The sequence below is a fragment of the Nyctereutes procyonoides genome, unplaced genomic scaffold (assembly GCF_905146905.1).
Source record: "Nyctereutes procyonoides isolate TBG_1078 unplaced genomic scaffold, NYPRO_anot_genome, whole genome shotgun sequence".
NCBI lineage: Eukaryota > Metazoa > Chordata > Mammalia > Carnivora > Canidae > Nyctereutes > Nyctereutes procyonoides.
The window spans coordinates 9,193,913-9,216,411 of record NW_026575047.1 but is presented as its reverse complement, the minus strand read 5'-3'; the positions used below and the strand labels follow the sequence as shown (position 1 = coordinate 9,216,411).

Here is a 22,499-nt window from a genome sequence, read left to right as displayed (position 1 = left end):
CAAAATATTAAATGTATGAAATAATAATATTCCTATTTTTAAAAGATGACAGCATCTACAAATCTTATGATGAGCCTAGTGTTAATACTTTAGAATATAGACTGTTAACATTTAATGAATGCCTACAAAATGTTAGACAAATGTTTAACCACTCTTCTTGCAACAATTTCTTCAATTATTTTTAAAATGATGTGATTTTGGTATCATTGTTTACCTCATTTGACTGAGGAAGACCTGAGATTGAAGAGATGAAGCCACCCACTTGCACAAAAAGACACACCTAGTGAATCCTAGAGCTGAGACGTGAACTTGTTTACTCTGATCACTGTCCCATACTGACCTCCAAAGCAAAAATGGCTGATTGCTAACTCAATGCCCAGTCTCCTCTTTTCTTTATGAATAGACACAGGATTCTGTTTGGAGTGAGAACGTGTCTACTGGAAAAAAATATATATAAACAATGTGGGCAGACTCAGCTAATCCATATATATACATACATATTTTTTCCCTTTCTCCTTCTAACTGCCCAAAAATATAAATGGTATTTTAAAAGTGGAGCAGCTTTCCTGCAGCCATCACACATGAGGAGCATGCAATGGCAATATTCAACACCAGAGGCAAGGATATAGTGAGACAAGGACCCTTATAGACTTCATTTGGGAGCAAGATAGTTACAAACTGTACTGGAAGGCAATTTGGGAATGAAGGCATGATATTTAAAATATTTTGCCTACTAGTAGTATCTTTCCAAAATTCCCAATAATAATAATACTATCCTCAATTAAATCACTGTACATCCAAGTAATGGGATATCATTTCAATATTTAAAAAATGTTTTTGAAGATGAGTAAATTGCTTAGGGAAATATTTATACATTATTTGGTGGAAAAATGCAAAACTGCTAATTGAGATATACTAAAAGATATTTTAAGCATGTGTGTGTATGTGAGCATTCCAATATAATATCATGTTTTACTGGGGATGGGAGAATTTTCAAATGTTTTACAGTATTTCAAATGATTGCTAATAATCATACATGACTGTCATAACAGGTAAAATATTTCTTTAAAGCTAGATTCTAAACTCATTAGACATTTCAATCAAGATATCTTTTGAAAGCTGTGGGGGGAAATAAATCTAATGTTAAAGCAACCAGTTCACCAAATATTCTGAAAATAGAATAAAAAAGGATGGTATGAAAATGGTATGAAAATTACCAGTTGTACAAGGGTGCTGGCATTTGGCAACGTGTCCCATGTGACTGACAGATGTTTCCCACTTGAGTGCAGAGCCTAGAATTGAGGTTGTCATGGACCTGAATTGTGTTCCGAACTTGGTAACTATGGGAATAAGGACAAATGGAGGTTGCTTTTTATCTAGCTGGTATGGACAGAATTGTTTATGCTACTTTCTACTGAACTCACAACAATGTGGAAAAGTTGTTCCACTTCTCTTCACTCACACGAATGTTTTCATTGAGAAAGAAGATGAGAATAGAAGCTCGACAAAACCCCATCAACCTCAATTGTCTGCCAACTCAGTGCTTAAGAACTTCCAGAAAGAAAAGATTTCAAAGTATGAGTCACAAAAATAAATAAATAAATAAATAAATAAATTTGCTTACTTCCAAAAGTAAAGATAAAGGTAGAATGGCATCATTTACCTTGAAAAAACATGGCAGCAAGAGAGAGTACAGATCCCTCTAGACCCGGAGTGACAGCATTTGGCTCTGTGTCTCTGTTCTGCTATTAATTAGCTATTGAATTTTTGATAAGTAGCATATGTTTACTGAGCTTTATCTCCTCCCTTTGATGAGGAGGAATAATGATATCTGCTTTATTTACCTATTTCTTCCTTTGTTAGAAATACTAAATGAAACAATGTATATAACAGTACCACTTGGCAAGTAAATTATTTCAAATACAGTATTTAATGTTATATTGCCCAGTATGGCAAAAAGTCAAGGTCTGCTGGCTCCCCCCACCCACCCCAATGATTTACTCTCATAGGTACAATTTCTTCAATCATCTAAAAAGCCTCATTCAATATGTCCTTTACATCTCTGCCCATGTATCCTATCACCTGATGGCTAGCTCACGCCTCTCCGCTCATGTCCACCCTACCCTGATCCTTGAACATACCACAGATACTGTTTTGGAATTTCCATCCAACCATCTCCTCTCATTGAAACACTCATACCTCAGAAATCTAATGATTACATATTCAAAACTTCCAAGTCTCTGACATCCTCATTACCGAGGTCTACCTTCATCACATTCATTAAAATGGCATCCTGCCACTCGGTCATCTCAATCCTTTTTTATGCTTATTTTTTCCTAAATAGTAATTATTATTAGCCACCATTTTAATTGTCTTATGTATTTGTTGTCTCACACGACTACATTGTAATCTGTAATGCCAATTTATTTTTTGCTTTGGGAACTACATTTTCCATAAAATGTGTTACTGGGATTAATATATCAGATAGTTATCATTTTAAAATAAATTAATAAACGTTTTTAAATTTTCTGTTTTAATTCCTAGCACAAAAAATGTTGATATATTTAACCTTTACAGGCAAAAAACAGTGAGGACCTTCCATACTTTTTTGGTATAGAGTCCTGAGACCAAAAAGTTTGAGAACTGCAGACTTCAATTACTACTTGGCATTCACCACAACGATTGAAGATAAGCTTAAGCTATCACCAACTTTCTTAAGCAAAATATCCAGATTAAAGGTCTACATATATACATTCAAAAATATATCATACAATACAAAAATAATTCATTTGTTTGGTTAAGAATATTCTTCTAATTTGAATTCTATGTTTCTATGATCTGAAATGGGCTTCACCATGGAATCCCAGAGGAAAATTATGTGACTTTAACACTCTTAGAGTACCATTAGAATTGTGCAGGATGATCATGAAAATGTATAGGTATTTGCTACCTGCTTCCTAATCTGTTCTGGACCTAAATATTGATAGTCTTGAGTCTCAATCAATAATGAAAATGTTTGCAGCCCTGAATAATAAAGAGCAATATTGCACATAATTATAGCAGGAGCTTCCATAATAAATACTGCTATATTAATACCAAAGGACCAGGAAAGTAAATGCTTATCAGCATATGGGAAGCATAAGATGCTAAGAAAGTGGCCTGCCAGGGTAATTTAGCAAGTAGGTTTAAAATCTTCGTGCGGCTAGGAAAAAAATGAATTTCATTTGCAAGTAGTTTTAAGTTAATAAGCAGTAAAATTATCCCTGTGTTTTTTTAGTCATAAAACATAAACCATACTAATTAAGTGACATATACTTGCAGCTATGTCTGCTTTCTATCCAACTTGATTGACCACACAAGTTTCATTGTAAGCAGAAAAAGAATCAACTTCACTTAATATGAGAGTACCTTGTAATTTTAAAATCTTCTTGACTGAGGAATGTCCACTTTCCAGCCAGATGCTTCCTCCGGGTCTCCTCCTACACCTTGCTCTGGGCGGCCGTGGGTGGAGAGCTTGACTCCCAGGAGCTGCATCATCCCCCTACACCCCGAAGGCTCCAGCTCAGTTTTGTTTTGGCCAACATGGCAGCAGCAGAGAACTGGTGAGTTGACAAGACAGAGAGAAGGAAGGGAGGAGGGGGAGAGAGAAGAGAGAATTGTTCCTTCCTCTCCCTGTTGCTGGGCTGCAATTTTTTCCAGTGTTTTTGGTTGCTTTCCTTGGGGATCAAATGCCCACATCTGCAGCTCTCCCCACGCACCACGTCCCAACCATGATCCCAGATTGGTTGCTCCTTTGGGTGGACCTGGTAGTAAAAGCGTCTGGACCTTCCTGGTGCCAGGATACTTCACCAAACCCTTGTTGGCGTCTCCAGTGCTAGTGCTATCTCCATCTCTGTAAATAGACTTTACATTGAACTTTCATTAGACTTTCTGGAGTTAATGTGACTTTGGGTCTATCCTGTCGACTGGTTCTCTCAGAATCTTTCTACAGTTCAGTGTGACCTTCAGATGCCATGGGAGGAGATTTTTGACCCACGAGGTTGTTATTTGGGAAAGCAAACTGTTAATGAAAATGTATGAAGGGCCTCACTTATTCCCACTCTAAGCAATCAGGTTTAGTATATGTGGGACTAGCCAATAAAACCATCCAACCAGGCTATTTTTATCATTCTGTCCACAATACATAAAAGGACAAAACTTATGCTGAGTTTTAAGTTTTGCTATATCTCAAACAAATTAGATATATGATATATGTTGAAATTAATACGAGTGGATTAGGTATCAAAAAGTAAATGTCAGCTTATTTAATATGTATTTTTACTAAAGAGGTAAATGACAAGATGCATAGGTTCCTTGATGGTGCAAGCGTCATCTCAGAGAAATTGACAGGTATGGTGCAAATACTGTTTATTTTTTTAAAAAATCTAACAACAACAATAATATTCTAAGAACTATTCATTTATTGGTTTACTTAACTTCTTAAGAACTCTAACCTTCCTCCATTTGGGAGGAAAGGACTTGATCACAAAAAGATTAAGCAACTTGCCCCAAATCCCACAGTCGATGGGCAGAGCTAGAAATAGAACAAGAGTTAAAAGTAATTAAATTGGCCTTTGTATGTGTCCTTTATTTCTTTTAATAAAATTAATACATTTCAAAGTGTTTAAGAAATTGTCCTTTTGAGGTATAACTAAAATTGTGTGACCTATAGTAAGCAATTTTATTGTACTTTTACCCAATTATATTTTAGTTAAAGTAATTTTTACTAGAATAGGGCACCTGGTGGCTAGGTTGGTTAAGCGTCTGCCTTCGACTCAGGTCATGATCCCAGGATCCTGGGATCGAGCCCTGGAATCAGGCTCCTTGCTCAGGGGGGAATCTGCTTCTCCTTCTCCCTCTGTCTTTCCCCCGTCTGCTCCTGTGCTCTATCTCTTTCAAATAAATATTTAAAATGTTTATTAAAAATTTTGTACTAGAATGTTATTTTAATTTGCTCTCTTATTATTTTGTTTCAGTTTAAGAGAAGAAACATAATTATCAATGCAACCATATCACAATTAAAGATAAATTTAAAAAAAAAAGAGTCCTGTGATATCTAAAAAAATATATACGTCACCGGTGTCTCTAGCTCACCCTTTCTTTATTGCTGACTCTGTTGACTCACCAAATATTCAGAAGATGGCTGGGGTGTGTGTGGTACTGTCCTGTGCCAGTAGTATAAAGGGAACAATACACATACTCTTCCTGGCTCTTGGGGACGCATTATGTGGGAGATAAATGCAAACAAAATCACTACATCTGTAATCATTATCATGAAAGAGGGACTTAAGAAAAAAATAAAAGTGAACTTTCTGAATCAAGAAAATGAGGCTACATCTTTCTGGGTTGAATCTAGACCCAAAGGAAGAAGAGATGTTGTCTAGAGAAGAGTGGAGTTGGCTAAAGGACGACATTCCAAGGACACAGTAAACTTGCAGAAAGAAAGGTCTATGGGGAGGGGAGTTCAGATTTTTCTGTGAAGTAAAAATTCATCGTTTTCTCTGGAATTCAGAATGTCCAAGATACTGAGGCTTAGATTATATGTTTTCAGAAGGAAAGTAGATTATTTTGCATATTCAGTTTATGAGACAGAAATATTAAGAAACTCTCCTTCCAGTTTCTAATGTCAAAGTCATGGTTCCAGCCTGTGTAAAGTCACTGACTTTCATTTTCCATATTCTCCCATTCCAGAGGAAGAAGGCAAAACAAAGAGAACTGAACGGAGCTGAAACAATGTGGCAAATTTACTTTGAAAGAACTGTCTTAAAAATTCCGGTCAGGAAATTTATCCGTGGAAAAAAACAAGTAACAGATGGAGAATGGGGTACATTTTATCATGAAATTATAATGATGTAATGAGAGCTACAATTAATGAATATCTGGGGGCATTTCATATATGTATTAATCTTTACAAAATCTTTACACTTTTAGTACTTCTATACACTCTTATAGGTGAGGAAACTGAAAAGTTACATGACTTACCCAAGTTTTAAACCTTTACATAGCAGTACTAGCATCATAAACATGGCTAGTCTGACTCGAAAGTCCTTGCTCCTTCTACTGTACCACTCAGAGATGAAAAATTCATTCTCTTAAGCAAAGTTCAGTGTTTACATGGGAAAGAAGTAGGAAGGGCTGTCAATTACAGATCTAAAATACATAGCAATGTATCAAATTCAAAGTTACTCTAAATTTTTGTGTCAAATAAATAATCTTAGAAAAAAAGAAGAATCTACAATAACTTTGAATTTGATAAATAAATACATACAGACATACATACTTTTTAAAGAATATCTGTATGTCATTACTATCTACCAGGGTATATATGCTAAATGCTTTACATCAATGATGTCAAAAAACCCAACACTGTTAGATAGCAATGATAGTGATGATAGTGATGGTGATGGTGATAATATCCATTTTACAGGTGAGGACCCTGGGTAAACATCTCCATTCACCGCAACCCTGTGCTGAACTTAACAAACAAGATTTCAGGGATAACTCTGACACTCAGAATTCTAAGAATATTCCCTCAGGAAATTATCAGTTCACATCTTAGCACAGGAATATTTTCTTGCTCCATGCTAGTGACCACCCAAAGAACACAAGAAAATATTATATTCATATTTGAAGCTTAAAAAACAACTCTAAGTAATGGGGCCATGAGACCTGATTATCATCCATCTGTGGCAATTAGGCTAATGGCTTCCATTCTAAGAAGAACTATTGCTTTGGCATCTCATTTATTTCATTATACAAGCTCATTTTTCCAGCTGTGATCATATGCTGACTGGGATATGCATAAATGAAAATCACGGAGTTCTAAATGCCATAATATATGTATTGGTTTGAAATCTAACACCTTGGGGACTTCATGGGAAATTACTTCTGGTTCAGAAATATTTTAATGACCTTGGCTCTGAAATGCTCTTAGGTGGCCAATTCAAGCAAGAGCTGATGACATTAAATGAGAGAGTAAAAATTAATTGGTTTTGAGCATGAAAATGAGTAAATATAAATTTATAAATGGAATTTATAATGTGTGGGATGTTAAACTAAAATGTAATACAGGATGACAGTCCAGAAGTACTGTGTTATTTCAACTTTTATTAGATCTTTATGTTTCCTTTGATCCAATCACTCTATCCCCTCCCCTTTCCTATTCTCTGTGTAGCCTGCACCTGGCATAAATTCACTCTTCCGTATGCCTCTCTCTATTAGAAAGCACTAATAGACAATAATACATTTGCTCCCTTCACTTAGTCCACTGCTTTCCCTTTACTACTCACTTCATGATTTTAAAAATGTACACTTTGAATAAAAGTAATATAATTAAATTGTTTACAGATAAAATTATTGAATTAATGCAGAGCTATATTGATAAAAGTATGTATATGTGTTAACAAATATAAATGGAAATATAAGAATTAGCACCAAGAAAATATTATTGATTCATTTCAGAAAAAGAAAATGAAAACACTGAATTTATTTGCCACTTCTAAAGACTTAAGAAGAAGAAAAAGAACACTATTGAATTTTGCAAGTGTATCTGAAGGCCACAAATAAGTTACTATGTATGTAGAAAGCTAGCTCAACCAAGACTTGTACTGATAATATTTTATCATCTATATAAAAACACATTTAGTCCTGGATTTCAGAATGAATAGATAGGTAAATTAAGAAAGTATTAATTTTTCCGACTTATTGAATATATTAGAATATTCTCAATAAGAAATGTGTATACCCCCAGGGATTTATTAAAGAATCATGACCCAGGGATCCCTGGGTGGTTCAGAGGTTTGGCGCCTGCCTTCAACCCAGGGCCTGATCCTGGAGTCCCGGGATCGAGTTCCACGTCGGGCTCCTTGCATGGAGCCTGCTTCTCCCTCTGCCTGTGTCCCTACCTCTCATTCTCTCTCTCTCTCTCTCTCTGTGCCTCTCATGAATAAATGAATAAAATCTTAAAAAAAAAAAAGAATCATGACCCATAAAGAATTTATATTTGCCCTGCCCTGCTCTTCCTCTGTTGAAGACCACTGTTGTTGGGAGCATGCCATGAGTTCAGAGGGTCAAAACTAGTGAGGAGATTAAGTGTGGAACTACTCAACCTAAATCACATTTGAAAGAATGAAACATTGTTAGAATCTGCCATCTTTTGGGATATTGTTGAAGAAATTGTTTTGAAATTGAAATGTAATGATGTACATAAGGAGTAGTGAAGGGTTTTGCAGCATCCTTCTTCCCATAGAGGCTCAGCTCAGATAATCCAGCTACCACCCCTAAGGGATGGATCTCTGTTTTGATGAGGACAAAAATGTCCTGAACCCCACTGGAAAAAAAGGGAAGCTGACCTTTATTGATTTATGTTAATAGTTACGGGAATTCTGTAGTGATAGTGGTTGTTTTTCAATTATTTAAATGATAATGTAACACCTATTCAGGATAATTTTTTGTGTGTATACATTCATAATAAAGGGATGGGCAATGTTGGACAACAAATATATATTTATAAATATATACGTACATACATGAATTTTTACAAAAGATATCATACTATAGAACTTATTTTGTAATTTGTTGTATGTGAGTGTTCTACTTAATAATGTGGTAGGGATATCTCTTCATATCTCTACATATAAAGCTCTTATTCTTTTTCATTTCAAAGTAAATATTATTCTATAACATTAATATACAGTGGGAGGGAGGGCATGTAGTTCTCAAGTGTTCTAACTGCTAACTTGAGTACTTACTCAATTGCTGATTCTAGACGCAAGCATTCACATTCAAGGTCAGTCACTTACTTGTGTAATAATTTAGCCTTTTTTTTTAGGTTTTATTTATTTATTCATGAGAGACACCGAGAGAGGCAGAGATATAGACAGAGGGAGAAGCAGGCTCCCTATTGGGAGCCTGATGTGGGACTTGATCCTAAGAACCTGGGATCATGCCCTGACCCAAAGGCAGATGCTCAACCCCTGAGCCACCCAGGTGTCCCTAATTTAGCCATTTTTAAGCTCTTTGTGCCTAGGTTTTCTTACCCATAAAATGGTAATAATACATCTACATCAGAACATCATCTTGAGGATTAAAGGATTAATTCTTTGTATTCAACAAATATTCAACAAATATTTACTGAGACCCTACAGTGCACGAGACACATCTAGGAACTTTTGATCCTAGACAGAACAAAGCTGACAGTGATTTCTTTCTCTCTCATGGAACTGACGCTGTAGCCAGGGGATACAGAAAATTAGAAAAGTAAAATAAATATGTAGGTTCTAGGGGTGCCTGGGTGGCTCAGTGGGTTAAGCAGTTGCCTTTGGCTAAGATCTTGATACCAGGGTTCTGGGATAGAGTCTCATATCAGGCCGTCTGCTCAGCGGGAAACCTGTTTCTCCCTCTCCCTCTGCCTGCTTTTGCTCTCTCTCTCTGTCAAATAAATAAATAAATAAATAAATAAATAAATAAATAAATAAATAAATAAAATCTTAAGTATGTAGGTTATATAGGATGTTACAATAAGTACTACACACAATAGAAAAAGGAGAGCCTAGTCGAAGGCAGCTGGACTCCCTGTGGTGGGAGAACTTTCCACTTAAATAACTGCTTAGGATAGTCATCCTAGGCATGGTGGTATGAGTAATGACTTGAAGTGTTGAGTTAGGAGAATATTAAGAGGAAGAGCTGACCAGCTGGATGGTACAGGTGATGCAAAATCTCAGTGTCTTTCTGAGCATAAACTGCCTGAGGAAGAACAAGGAGGGAGGGAGGCCTGAACACAGTGGGTGAAGAAAGTAGTAGAAGATTAGGTTATAGAAATAAGAAGGCCAGGGAGGACCAATTTGGTAAGTCATTGTAGAACACTACATTCATTGCAGAACTCACAGCAGAGTAGTGACATCATCAGATTTATGTTTTATTTTTTTAAAGATATATTTATTATTTATTTATTTATTTATGAGAGAGAGAGAGAGAGAGGCAGAGACACAGGCAGAGGGAGTAGCAGGCTCCCCATAAGGAGCGTGATGCGGCACTCGATCCTGGACCCCGGGATCACTCCCTCAGCCAAAGGCAGATGCTCAACCACTGAGCCACCCAGGTGTCTTTTTTTTTTTTTTTTTTAAGATTCATTAGATTTATGTTTTAAAAGATTCCTTTGGCTGCTATTTGGGTAATAGTCCATAGATAGGTGGAGAACAAACTTAGAAATACAAAGCTAATTAGGAAGCTACTACAGTAACAGGATTAGTATCAATGGTGCCTCAGACCAGGATATTTGTAGTGGAAGTGGTTGGAAGTTATTAATTTTTTAAATATAATGTAAAGGCTAAGAAAATAGGATATGCTGATGAATGGACTTTAGGGTGTGGGAGAAAGTAAGTATTCAGGGATAATTTCAAATATTTTGGCCTTAATACCTAGAAGCATGGTGCTGTCATCAGATGGAAATGGGGAAAACTCCGGGAGAAGGAGATTTAGCAAAGAAAGCCAGGAGTTAAATTTAGGTCATGTTAAGTATGCAGTCTACCTAACATCCAACAGAGATGTGGAGAATTCAGGTGTCAAATAACGTAACTGACAATTGGAAATGGATTTCAGAGATACTCTGGTATAAGCGAATTTTGTTGGTTATGCCACAGGTTCCTAAGGAAGATGATTCTGATGCCTCCTGAACAACGAGTACTAGGTTAGTTGATGCAAAAATCTTTTAACCACATCTGTAGCTTCTAGCCATGTATGCAGGGCAGAAATAGGAGCTGACAGTTATTGAATGCCCACACAAATGCCATCTACTGCTTTATTAAATTCCATCAGATTCCTTAGATCCCTACCATGTCAAAGCACTAGGCCTAGTCACTGGAAAATAAATAATAGAAGGAATCACACTTACCACTCATTCAGACTCTGTGAGAGCTTCTGGGCTCTGATGGAATCCATATAGATCAAGAAAAAGAGTCAGCTGAAGCCCGTAACAGCAGACCCCTCTGAGTGTAGTGACCTGGATGTGACAAAGCCATAACTGAAGCGTCTGTGAAAAGAGACCTAGGAAAAGAAAGGCAACTCTTGTATTGGCCCACCCTCTGAAGAGACTTTCATTTTCACTATCAGACTTAAGGTAACCAGAGATTTGGTGTTGCTCAATAAAATGGTCATACCTTATTCTACATCTTTCTTGATTTAACACCATTATTTGACAAAGTTGATACTTCATTAATGGAACACCATTCTCTCTTGGTTGCTGCTCCTCCTCAGTATCTTTACTGTTTACCAGTCCTACCTCCACTATTGCCAACTAGCTCTTTCCTCAGTTTCTCCAAGAGCAATTGCAACCCTCTAAATTTCCCAACCCAGGGACACCTGGGTGGCTCAGTGGTTGAGCAGCTGCCTTTGGCTCATGGCGTGGTCCTGGTCCCTGGATCGAGTTCCACAATGGGCTCCCTGCGAGGAGCCTGCTTCTCCCTCCATGTTTCTGCCTCTCTCTGTCTCTCATGAATAAATAAATTTTTTTTTGAAAATTTAAATACATAAATAAATAAATAAATAAATAAATAAATAAATAAATAAATAAAAATAAATTTTCCCACCCAAAGCACCTGGCCCTTAATTCTCCTTTCTATGATATACTCCACTCATAAGCAAATCCTATTATCAAGGATAATACATTCAGAATCTAGTCCCTCCCAATACCTCCACTCCTACCAGGGTCCAAGCAACTACCGGTTTTTGCTTAGGTTTGTATAACAACAGACTTTTAGAGATTTCCTCAGTGTCCTTAATCTCCTTCCCACCAGTTGATTCTTAACACAGTGCCAGAGTGCTTCTTTAAAAATGTAAGTCAGATGATTTCATTCCCTCACTCAAAATCTGTCAGCAGTTTTTAATCTAATTCATAAAAAAGTCTTATGTAAACTGACATTATCTCCTATTGCTTCAAGACTTTTTCATTGAGCTTCACCCACACTGATTTCTTATTATTTCTGAAATATTCTAATGTCACATCATCTGAAATGCCTCAGAACATTTGCACCTACTTACCTCTACCTGGAATGTTCTTTCTGACAGTGTCATGTGAATCACTTTTCACTTTCTTCAACTATCTGGCCATCTACTCTCTCCTCGGTAATTCCTTTTTTATGACCCAACATAAGATGACAATCCCCTTCCAGCCTATCCTTTTTACCTGCTTTAGTTTTCTCAGTACCACTTGTCTCCGTGAGAAATATCTTGCATGCACATTTTTAGTAGCCTGTCATTCTCCTCCCACTAGGATTTAACTTTCACAAATGCAAGGACTTTGATCCCAGTAAATAATTGTTAAATTAATGAATAACTTCTTCTTTGAAATGATGCCTGTATTTATTCTAATTATTCAACAGGGAATTTCTCTCCTGATTTTCTCTTTAAAAAACTGTTCTTAAGCCTATTATTAGATTGAATATCCAGATGGCCAGGTGAGCTATGTGATTTTTGTCCTCTCTGCCCGCCTGCGTAAGATCCAATGCACAGTCATATCTACCTGCGAGGCTCCTTGGAGACTCCATATTTTCTTCTTGATTACTGAAGATTTGAAAATTATATTTTAGGGTGGAAAGAGTCTGGTAGTGTTTTGGAGTATTAAAAACCAGGAGAGGCATGAATATTTAAAGGCTGTATAAAGCATCATTTCATCACCCTCATCTTCCATCATGATTGCTTTTGTGGCCGTAGCTAACATTTACTGAGAATTTGCTATATTACATACATGGTTCTCAATGTTCTATGTGGACTTACTTGTTTAATCTCAATAGCTCTATATGGCTGGCACTACCAACCTACTTTACAGATTACTTCTATTTTACAGACTATGTAACAGAAACAAAGCAGTTTGACTCACACTTTTTGTAATATAAACATCCAACCTGAAGGTGGTTAGTTGTTAACAGGAATTCAAATAATGAGCAATAACCTTTACTACGAATCTATGGCTATTAAAAGAGAAGAGGAAAAAAAAAAAAAAAAAAAGAAGAAGAAGAGGTAGGTTTGTGTTCAAGATGCCAGTATGGGAAGATCCTGAACTCCCCTCCTACCTACAAACACTTCCAATCTCCAGCTGCATATGGAACAGTTTCCTCTGGAAAATATCTAAAATCTAGTGGGGCAACTCTTTCATATCAGGCAAAGGAGAAACACACACACACACACACACACACACACACCCCAAAACAGGTAGGAGAGACTGAGACACAATCCTGCCACAACCTGCTCCCTGACTGACCTGCTCACCCACCTAACCTACATGGTGACCCACAATCAGGAGAGAATTCGAAACCCAAAGCTTCTCTCTGAGGAATAAAATCCTCACCCCGTACATTGGGCACTCCAAATGATAAGAGAGATGAGCCCCCAAAACCTCTAGCTTTGAAAACCAATCATGCTTATTCCCAAGAGACCCGTGGAGCTGTGGCAAATTAAAGGACTTCTAAGGGGCTCACACAAAGACTTCCTGGGCTCAATACAGGAGCAGCCTTTGACAAGTGACCAGACTTGATATGAAGGAGGCTCATTTGCTCATTTTACAGCATTGCACTGAGGAGCTGGAATATTCTTCCAGCAATGAGGTTGGTGGGCACCATTTTTGTGTTTTCTCTCTGCCTTACTAAGGCCAGCAGGTACCATATTTCTTTTTCTTTCTTTTTTTATTTATTCTAGGATTTAACATTTTGACATTATTATTATTAATTATTATTATTTACTCCAGACTTTTTGTTTTTCTTGGAGGCATCATGTTTTTTTGTTCCTCTAGACTTTCTTTTTTTTTTTTTCCCTATCCATGGATGTCATTTTTATACTCTAGCCAATGGGTGACATCTTTGTGCCTTCTCCTTGTCTTGTTAAAGCCAGTGCGTGGCTTTTTGTTTTTTGCTTCCTTCTTTTTTCCTTGGATGCCATTTTTGTACTCCCCCCTGCCTTGCACCAGAATGCCAGTATCTCCTGCAGGGGAGCTTCTACAGGGAAACATTTGATTCACTGGTCATTATGTCTGAGGACCCAGTTTTTGCGGTTGTAGCCCAGAACCTTGACTGTCTGGTTCTGGAGGCCAGAGAGGCTTGCATCCCTGAGTCCCATGGGACTATAATAACAGAAAGACAGTTCTCGGCCGACTGTCACCCTCAGGGCATTGCACAGAAGGCCAACTAAAACACAGCCCCATCTTTCTGAGAAAGAGGCCTCTTTGCTTATCTATGAGCTTTGGCCTGAGGGGCAGGCTTCCGGTTTGGCATACTTCAAGGAGACTGTGGACGTGTTCTCAGGGAACAGAGGCTGATGGATGCAATCTACTGTCCCTCTGCTTCGCTCCAGCTCTCTGGTAGCTTCCAGAAAGAAGTTTGTACTCTTGTCTGATGCTCTGATTTTTGTGACTGTTGCCAAGGGGACACTTCCAGATTGCCTGGCTCTGCAGCCCAGAAGGGCTTGTGAACTTGTGAATACAATGCTAAAGGATGGTATATATTTGCATTCTGTAAAAACTGCTGCCTGAGGAACGGGTTTTCAGTCAGCCTGAATCCAGGTGCTGATTGAAATCCTTCCCTTTGGGACATCAGCAGGGCTTAGCACACCCTCAAATTCTGGAGCTATTCGAAATAATATAGGCTGCTAGTGAATTACAAAGGTTTGAGAGATGACCAAGAATTAGTGTAGACTTGAACATTAAGTTGTTATCTTCTACCAAAGGGCATTCCTTCAAGACGGGGGTCATGGCTGTTTTTCATCTAATGAATAGAAGCCAACATAGGGTCAAGCAAAATCAAGAAACAGGAATATGTTTCAAATGAAAGACAATATAAAACCTCAGAGGAAAACTTTAATAAAAAATACTTTACTGATAGAAGAGGAAATCCACTGGCCCCCTGTGGGGATGAGGAATGGCCAACCCACAGTTGGCACATCCTTAGGAGCCTGGGGACCAGCTAACAGAGCAAAAGACATATACTTCATTTGAAGTATTACAATTTCTGATCCTTTGTTGTTAATTGTATCTCAACAGTCTTGCCAGTCTCAGCCAAAAAGCCTAAAATGCTCATCAGTTGTGGAATTCTAAATCCTAGCTCACCAAATATCTACTTCGCCAGATCCTTTGGGAAGCGGAAGTAGTCATTTCCATCTTCTCAATACTGAATTGGCTTACCTAATCACCCGTTTTATCACTGATTGGTTACAGGCCTGTAAATCAGTAGACGGGGACCAGGTATCACCATCTGAAATATGTCTCTATTTTATTTGCCTTTTCACCTTCTGCCATGCTTTGCAAAACACACAGGTGTTGGGTCAATAAGACCTCCTTAGATGGGAAAAAAAAAAAAAAAGAGAGAGAGAGAGAGCGAGAGGAGAGACCCCTTTAAATGGCTAACAGCATCCCAAGCTAATAGCCAGAAACATGAGAGACCATTTCCAGAGGTATTCACTATGAAAAGTGAGATGAATCATCAGCATTCCACAAATAACCCAGGGCTGAAGCTTCTACTAATGAAAGTCACCTATGTAATACACAAGGTTAAGTATCTCTCACAAGAAGAAATGATAACTCACCTTGTTCAATTTGTGGAAGAGCAGAAATGATGATAAGGTCACCAGCTGGTATCATTCTTCTTATGAAACCTTTTTTTTAAGAAATTAGTTGTTTTCATAAGGACAAAAGCAAATGGACACAAGTAAGAAAATCAATAGAAAAAAAAAAAGATGTGCTCAAGATATCAGCCCCATCTATCCACAGAATTCTAGCATTATTATAATTGAATACATGTCATCCTTTTGATTAAAAAAGTGGGGTTTGCAAAACTTAATGGTCTGAAATTCCTTTCAGTTTCATTTGTCCCCAAATCTGGTATCTGTCTGGGTGACATCCTCAAAATATTTAAAGACTCCTACTGCCAATTTCAGTTTCCTCCAGTGGACAAACAAAAGCCAAACATCTTGATTTCACTGACATAGGAATCACATCGACTCACTTTCTGATAGTAGTTTTGCCTTTCCAGAGACATGTGTATCACCTGGTGGCTTCTGCATCTCAATGCTTTGCATGCAGCTGAGACGAGGGATGGAACAAAAAGCCACATCTGGGTCACAATCAGCAGCTGGTCTTCTGTGAGAGAAGGGTTGTGATGGTTTCTTACGTAACGCCACAGTGAGCAGAGGTGAGGTTGTGATGTAGCTTCACAGCACAGGTGAGAGAAGGAAGCCTCACGAGGGATATTGCACATGCAGAACTCTGAACAAACCAGTCTCAGAGTCTCGGCCCTGAAAGTTAGGAACCTGGCAGGTATCTTTCAGGGATATGTCAATTTAACAAAACTCTTAAGACTGAAGAAACCAGGAATGTTAACTTATGAGGCTAGAGGAAGACTCAAAACGTCCAGTAGACTAGACATTTGCATCAGCCTGTGTAGCTTACTTTCTCTTCACAAGAAAAGTATGTGGGGATTCAAATTACTAGAAATTTATTAATGTTCCCAGAATCCTGACCACAGGAGTTGCTTTTACGATTCAAATGTCAGAGTGCTATGTTCCAAGAGCCGGATGTGGCCTCTCACCCAACAGATCTGGTTGGTGAGCAGAGTGTCATGCCAACCCAACAAACACTATGCTCAGTCGGCTTAACACTGCTTCCTTTAGCATTTGGGGTTGCCCTTTTCTGACTGTTCAGTCTGCCTTATAGCCTGACTATTGCCTTCTGTTTACACAATCTTTCTCTTAACAAAATGAACATGACTAGCAATCGACCTATATGCCATTGACTCAATACTGAGTAGACTATTCCTCAGTCACCTTGCTTGGTTAGAATTCTGAGAAGCAGTGGTTCTTTTTCTGTGTTCTGTTGTATAGTTATTGACAATTTGTTCAGCCTTATTTCATTCAAGAAGTATTTACTGAACACTTACTATGTGAAAATAACTAGTTTAGTCCCTAAGAGTATAATGCTATCCCTAGGCAAGACAGAAATGGCCCTTGTCTTTAGAAACTTCAAAGTCTAAAAGAGAAAATAGAAAGTAAATATACCATTAAAAATAAAGTACACTGAATAGTAATGATTGGAAAAGTCCTTGGCACTATTATAGCACCAGGAAAGTTCTCTCAGAAGAGATAATGTTTACACTGACATTGAAGACTGAGGATAGGGGATTTTTTGGGTGGCTCAGTGGTTTGGCCCCTGCCTTCAACCCAGGGGATGGTCCTGGAGTCCTGGGATCGAGTCCTGCATCGGGCTCCATGTGAGGAGCCTGCTTCTCCCTCTGCCTGTGTCTCTGCCTCTCTCTCTCTCTCTCTCTCTCTTTCTGTGTGTCTCTCATGAATAAATAAATAAAGTCTTAAGAAAAAAGGACTGAGGATAAATTCATATTTTTCTGTTATAGATGGTCCACTCATTATATATGGATTTTATTGGTTTAATTCCCACAGTATATCTTTGTTTCTCTTATCCATAACTTCTTTTAAGGTACCTCATAATTATATAACCATTGGTAGGGCAATATTAAGTCATATCTGATGATCTATAATATAAAAATAAAAGAAATATAATTAAAGTACCTACATAGCATCTAGCATAAATGGTGTCCCAAAACCTAGCATTATGGATGTTTGGTTCTTTAAAGAAATTATGAAAATTATTAGTACAAGATCTTACTTACCTTAATTCATGTACACAAAAACATTTCCTCATCTCCTTGTCTCCATTCAAGCCATCATTTCATCACCTGAAGAATACCTATCAGGGCAGTTTTCCAAACAACAGTAACATTACCAAAACTGGTCCACTTTCAGAGAGAGGAATTTCATCATCCAGATGCTTTGAATTTAAACCTAAATCTTTAACATTTCAATAATCAGAAGTTTTCCTTGAGCTTTATTAACACTGAAGGCTTTTGAGGTGTAAAAATTCAAATTAGTGATGATAGGAGTTCTAGGTCACCAAGAGCCCTGGGGGTGGGGGTGGGGATGGCACATCTAAGTAAGCTACCTGTACTCTTCAATTCCTGCAGCTTTTAGAGATTCCAGCTTGCAAGACTAGTTCTTCTCATCCCTAGCCACGCCTCACTTTTGTTTGTCCAACCTATATGCAAGATGCATGCACTTCCAGGCACCCTGATCTTCACAAACTGGCTTCTTCATAATTTGATACTCTGGTAACACAAAAAGTATGAGTATGGTTGTCAAAATGAGGATTAGAGAGCAAGACTATGAGTTGACATTTAAAACCTGGTCAACATAATTTAATACCTCAACTCTTGTATGAAGTTTTTGTTGCAATTCAGTCTAACATATATGCTTTTAAACTATGACAGATTTCTACATTTCTCCCATAATCTTCCTCTTGATTTTTAAGATCCGCTACCCTCTGGCTATGCTCCTTCTATTTCTCACTCTTAGCTATCAGAGCTGTCATACTTTGAATATTCATAAAGACATGTTTGAAACCTTTGTATATTTGCTTGGACCCTAAATTCTCTTTCAAGTCTTATTTCTGCCGCATGACATATCAACTGAAAATATTACACCTTAAGCCTTTCCAAATTTCACTTACATTTTCTAATTTGATGAGAAAATTTTGACCCAGCTGGGGCTTTTCTTAAAATACCTTAACTAATTACTGTTTCTTAATGTCAGAGAGTGCACATGGAGGTCTTGTTCCTTTATAATATCTTAGTCTCCATAAGATTTCACTCTCTTCTGATTTATTAAAGATTAAATTTTACCTGAAAAGAATCACTCTTGCAGAGATCTTCTCATTTTTCTCTCCATTGCTAACTATTGTTTTTGTTCTTGTCAGTACATTTATTTGTTTGGCTTATTTTGAAGAAGGTTATGAATACCTCTTTTTCTTGTTTGTGGTTGTTTACTCACATTTATTTTGTGACAATTGTGACCAAAACAAAAACAAAAACAAACAAATAAAAAACCCTTATACTAGATAACCCGGTCCTGATCACCAGACACAAAGAAAGGTATTAATACCATGAAACACTGAAGTCATTTAATTAATAAATGTATGTTTTATACATGTTGTATGTATGTGCATAACGTGTGTATATATATGAACAGTGAATATTCATAATTGTGGAAATATGTATCTATGATATATGTGTGTATATATACATGTTTATAAGCAAATATGAATATTGAAGCCACACACACACACACACACACAAGTATATATTTCCAACTACAAGCAACTCTAGCACAAGGAATTTTGATATAGGATATATTTTAAGCTGAGTTTAAACAGACTTTTTCATTACTCCAGACTGTATTTTTTCTCTCTGAGCTCCTATATTTCCTTTTATTTCATTGTCAAATTTGCCCATGTATATATCTTACTACTCTAACTCAGTAATATGCTCTTCAAAGATAGGAACCAACTGATTCCGGTTTTAAATTTCTCCATGACACATTGTATACTGTAAACACTTGCTAAAAATATTGCTAGTACATTTTAGTCCATAGAAACAATAAATAAATTTTTTTTAGAAAATGAAAAGCAGATACATAAAGGAAAAACTAGATATATCTCTTAAGGTTTCTTTTAATGAAAAGTGCATTTTTTTTTAAAGGTTGAAACCGGTCTGTCATATTTGATGAATGTTTCATTTATGTTTCAGTACTCTGGCTCCCATGTTTTTATGGAATCCGACCTGAGCTCGGCAAAAAAATTAAGGTGTGAACATGCAAATAAAACATTTGTTAAATGTATTGAAGTGTATTAATGTTTCCTGCTGGAGGCCAGGAAGAACTGTGAGAAAGCGATGATCACCAAGAGTGAATTGTTATGAAGGCATGAAGAACTAGATCTTTCACAAAGGAAAAATATGCATGAGTGATCAGGGGTGGTGGTGACAAAGGCAGGGCCAGTATGTGCTTTTATTTTTTCTTGGCTCTACCATCATTTCATAAGAAGGAGACACTGTGATTGTGCTTGCTAGAGACTCAACTGGTGATGAAGACCCTCGTGTTCATGTGACACAAATGACTTTGTTATAAAAAATTAGAACGTAAAAAAAAGACTATATATATATATATATATATATATATATATATATATATATTCTGGTAAAAAATTAAAACATAATACCCAAGGTCTGATTTGGTGATCATTTGAAATTGCTATTTCCCTTTCAACCTTCTCCAAAAGTAACTATTTTGTTTGTTTGCTTTAAATCCTTCCAGAACTTTACATTAGTTATTTTTCTAATTTTTCCATAAATTTTTAAAAGTTTTTAATTATTTATTTGAGAAAGAGAGAGAGAGAGAGAGAGAGCATGAGTAGGAGGCAGAGGCAGAGGGTATGGGAGAAGCAGACTCCCTGTTGAGTAAGGTGCCCCGCCTGGGACCCCAATATCATGATGTGAACCAAAGGCAAACTCTTAACCACCTGAGCCACCCAGGTGCCCCTACATTAGTCATCTCTACTGTTTACATTATTTATATGTGTATATATACATGTGTGTGTACATACATACATACACACGCATATATTGTGCATATATGTAGAGAGACATGTATAAATTTGAAATATGAAGTATTGTCTTGCATGCTGGTGTTTTTTTTTTTTTTTATTTTTTGGCCATTTGACCCTTTTCAACCTAATAGCTTCTCTTTCTTTCTAACTGGCATAGTTATTGGGCAGGACTGTTCGATGATTAGATTCAATGAAAGTATGGTTTCCAAATGCTGCTCTGGAGGTTAAGCCCACTCCTATTCTGTTCTCAGGAATCAGTTCAATTCCCTCCTTTCCAGGTCGTATACCCTGGGTGTGACAAGAGCCTCTGACATCCACTTTGATTGCAAAGATGGAGACAGGTTTCACAGGCGCTGTGGCAGTCTTATCTCCTGGCACCCTCTGTGCCTTTCAGGGGGGGATATTTGAGGCCATTATTAAGTTTATAATTTTATTTTCAGAAATGAAAAGGCTCTTGTAATAAACAAGAGATCCTTTACTTTTCTCTTTACTCCTCAACTTAAACTGAGAAGTAATCTTAAAAGTCCACTGGTGAGCCTTTGCTCAAGGGATCTAACACATTGAATTTTCAGTCAAAACTTACACATGTCAGGGCTCCTGTGTGGCTCAGTGATTTAGCATTTGCCTTCTGCTCAGGTCATGATTCTGGGGTCCTGGGATCGAGACCCACATCGGGCTCCTCGCAGGGAACCTGCTTCTCCCTCTGTGTCTCTGCCTCTCTCTATGTCTCGTGGATAAATAAAAAAAGTCTTTAAAAAAAAAAACTTACACATGTCACAGTAAGGACATACTACATTTACATAATAATTTGTAACTTCACATAAATATGTAAAAAGTCATTTTTGCAGAAAATTCAGTGATACATATGTTGATATACAGAATATGTAGTAGTATAAAAATCATTAAATTTCTGTAATCCATTACCAGTTGTATCATCTAATAGTCCGGGTCTTCAAATAATGAAGATAAATCATTACTATATTAACTAAATTGCTTCATACTCAAAGAGCCCAGAAAAAGAAGCTTATCATATTGATGCATCTATGATTTAATGTTATCACGACGACCTTGCCACAGGAGAGAATTTGTTCCACATTTTTTTCTCATTGCTCAATACCTTAGTATTAATTGTGCAATGGTGCCCATCAATGTTATCCTGCTTTCAAAAAAATCTGCAATTTCGCCCCAACCAACTTTACCAGCTTCATTTACTTGACTTTTCTTCAGCCACTCAGTCTGGATCATAGACCAGGCTCTCTGCATGTGACCATAATCTCTCTGCTCCATGCACTATTAATAGAATAATTAAAATAATATAAAAGGATAATAATAAATTATTTTTGTCAGGTATTTTTGCCATCAATTATGATCGGTATGAAATAACAAGGTAATAATATAATCCCATTGCATGCCCCTCTAAGCAGTAATTACATTCATAAATATTATGCTTTGCTACTTTTCAAAATGTTTCTAGAATACATTTTTATAAAATAATAAAAATAATTTTACTGAAGTGTCAATCATTTAAATTAATAGAACTCATCTATAGAAACACATATTTCTGATGAATCTGTGGGATCTGCTTTTTATCATGTTTTCAAGTCTGACTAGGTTTGACTTTCCTTAGTACAACAAGTCAGCTCTGGTGAAAAAAAAGCGACTCATTGTTTTAAAGATGGTGTGTTTTTCATGAATAAGTTTTTTAGACTTTTTGAAATACAGTAAAAGTATTAAGCGGAATGCTCACGATTCTCTAATCATCTTAATTATGTGAATATTCTTTTGTTGCAGCTCTATCAATATACTTGTTGAAGATCTCCACTTACTGCCCCCATCACTCTGTTTCTGTGTGCTCATGGGAAAGTTCTTATTAAAACTAATTTGTTTTATGCACTGACAATCATGTTTAAAAGTCAGCAGGAAATATAAATCATCCAATTATTCCTATTGAGGAAACAGCATGTAAGTGTTG

The 22,499-nt window shown here is 36.9% G+C and overlaps 1 long non-coding RNA gene across 1 annotated transcript; it reads right to left on the bottom strand.

Annotated features, from left to right (window-relative positions):
• Positions 1–3,417: 3,417 nt before the first annotated feature.
• LOC129510439 (uncharacterized) lies at positions 3,418–12,303 on the bottom strand. Its single transcript, XR_008664595.1, has 3 exons — positions 12,221–12,303; positions 10,931–11,038; positions 3,418–3,599 (listed from the first exon to the last, which is right to left on the bottom strand). It is a non-coding gene; the product is annotated as an uncharacterized LOC129510439 (long non-coding RNA).
• Between the last annotated feature and the right edge of the window lie 10,196 nt (positions 12,304–22,499).